The sequence below is a fragment of the Oncorhynchus mykiss genome, unplaced genomic scaffold (assembly GCF_013265735.2).
Source record: "Oncorhynchus mykiss isolate Arlee unplaced genomic scaffold, USDA_OmykA_1.1 un_scaffold_161, whole genome shotgun sequence".
Classification (NCBI taxonomy): domain Eukaryota; kingdom Metazoa; phylum Chordata; class Actinopteri; order Salmoniformes; family Salmonidae; genus Oncorhynchus; species Oncorhynchus mykiss.
The window spans coordinates 675001-677500 of record NW_023493667.1 but is presented as its reverse complement, the minus strand read 5'-3'; positions in this window follow the sequence as shown (position 1 = coordinate 677500).

Here is a 2500-nt window from a genome sequence, read left to right as displayed (position 1 = left end):
AATAGGTGGTATACTATATAGGGAATAGGTGGTATACTATGTAGGGAATAGGTGGTATACTATATAGGGAATAGGTCGTATACCATGTAGGGAATAGGTGGTATACTATATAGGGAATAGGTGGTATACTATATAGGGAATAGGTGGTATACTATGTAGGGAATAGGTGGTATACTATGTAGGGAATAGGTGGTATACTATGTAGGGAATAGGTGGTATACTATATAGGGAATAGGTGGTATACTATATAGGGAATAGGTGGTATACTATATAGGGAATAGGGCCCTGGTCAAAACTGGTATACTATATAGGGAATAGGGCCCATGTCAAAACTGGTATACTATGTAGGGAATAGGTGGTATACTATGTAGGGAATAGGTGGTATACTATGTAGGGAATAGGTGGTATACTATATAGGGAATAGGTCGTATACCATGTAGGGAATAGGTGGTATACTATATAGGGAATAGGTCGTATACCATGTAGGGAATAGGTGGTATACTATATAGGGAATAGGTGGTATACTATATAGGGAATAGGTGGTATACTATATAGGGAATAGGTGGTATACTATGTAGGGAATAGGTGGTATACTATATAGGGAATAGGTGGTATACTATGTAGGGAATAGGTGGTATACTATATAGGGAATAGGTGGTATACTATATAGGGAATAGGTGGTATACTATGTAGGGAATAGGTGGTATACTATATAGGGAATAGGTGGTATACTATATAGGGAATAGGTGGTATACTATGTAGGGAATAGGTGGTATACTATATAGGGAATAGTGTGACATTTGGGAAGCAGCCGTGACTGAAATGACTGAATTTGAACAACACTCAAAGCTGTATGATGGGGAGTATTAAAGGGAAGGGAAGAGAGAAGAGGAGAGACGGAAAGAGAAGGGGAGGATTGGACAGACAAGAGAGAAGAGGAGAGACAAGAGAGAAGAGGAGAGACAAGAGAGAAGAGGAGAGACAAGAGAGAAGAGGAGAGACAAGAGAGAAGAGGTGGTATGAGACAATAGGGGATGAGAGAAGAGAGGAGAACTGTGTCTCTCTCCAGTCCTCCTGACAGAGAGAACGAGGGGAGAGAGGAGAACTGTGTCTCTCTCCTGTCCTCCTGACAGAGAGAACGAAGGGAGAGAGGAGAACTGTGTCTCTCTCCAGTCCTCCTGACAGAGAGAACGAGGGGAGAGAGGAGAGAGGAGAACTGTGTCTCTCTCCAGTCCTCCTGACAGAGAGAACGAGGGGAGAGAGGAGAACTGTGTCTCTCTCCAGTCCTCCTGACAGAGAGAACGAGAAGAGAGAGGAGAACTGTGTCTCTCTCCAGTCCTCCTGACAGAGAGAACGAGGGGAGAGAGGAGAACTGTGTCTCTCTCCAGTCCTCCTGACAGAGAGAACGAGGGGAGAGAGGAGAACTGTGTCTCTCTCCAGTCCTCCTGACAGAGAGAACAAGAGGAGAACTGTGTCTCTCTCCAGTCCTCCTGACAGAGAGAACGAGGGGAGAGAGGAGAACTGTGTCTCTCTCCAGTCCTCCTGACAGAGAGAACGAGGGGAGAGAGGAGAGAGGAGAACTGTGTCTCTCTCCAGTCCTCCTGACAGAGAGAACAAGGGAAGAGAGGAGGGCCTTCTATGCCATCAAAAGGAACATAAAATTCGACATACCAATTAGGATCTTACAAAAAAACTACTTGAATCAGTTATAGAACCCATTGTCCTTTATGGTTGTGAGATCTGGGGTCCACTCACCAAACAAGAATTCACAAAATGGGACAAACACCAAATTGAGACTCTGCATGTAAAATTCTGCAAGAATATCCCCCATGTACAATGTAAAACACCAAATAATTAATGCAGAGCAGAATTAGGCCGATACCCGCTAATTATCAAAATCCAGAAAAGAGCCGTTCAATTCTACAACCACCTAAAAGGAAGTGATTCCCAAACCTTCCATAACAAAGCCATCACCTACAGAGAGATGAACCTGGAGAAGAGTCCCCTAAGCAAGCTGGTCCTGGGGCTCTGTTCACAAACACAAACGGACCCCACAGAGCCCCAGGACAGCAGCACAATTTAACCCAAGCAAATCAAGAGAAAACAAGAAGATAATTACTTGACATATTGGAAAATAATTAACAAAAAGATAGAGCAAACTAGAATGCTATTTGGCCCTAAACAGAGAGTACACAGTGGCAGAATACCTGACCACTGTGACTGACCCAAACTTAAGGAAAGCTTAGACTATGTACAGACTCAAGTGAGCATAGCCTTGGGGGGTGGATGGGATCAGCGGATGTGTGTGTTGGGGGGTGGATGGGATCAGCGGATGTGTGTGTTGGGGGGTGGATGGGGTCAGGGATGTGTGTGTTGGGGGGTGGATGGGGTCAGGGATGTGTGTGTTGGGGGGTGGATGGGGTCAGGGATGTGTGTGTTGGGAGGTGGATGGGGTCAGGGATGTGTGTGTTGGGGGGTGGATGGGGTCAGGGATGTGTGT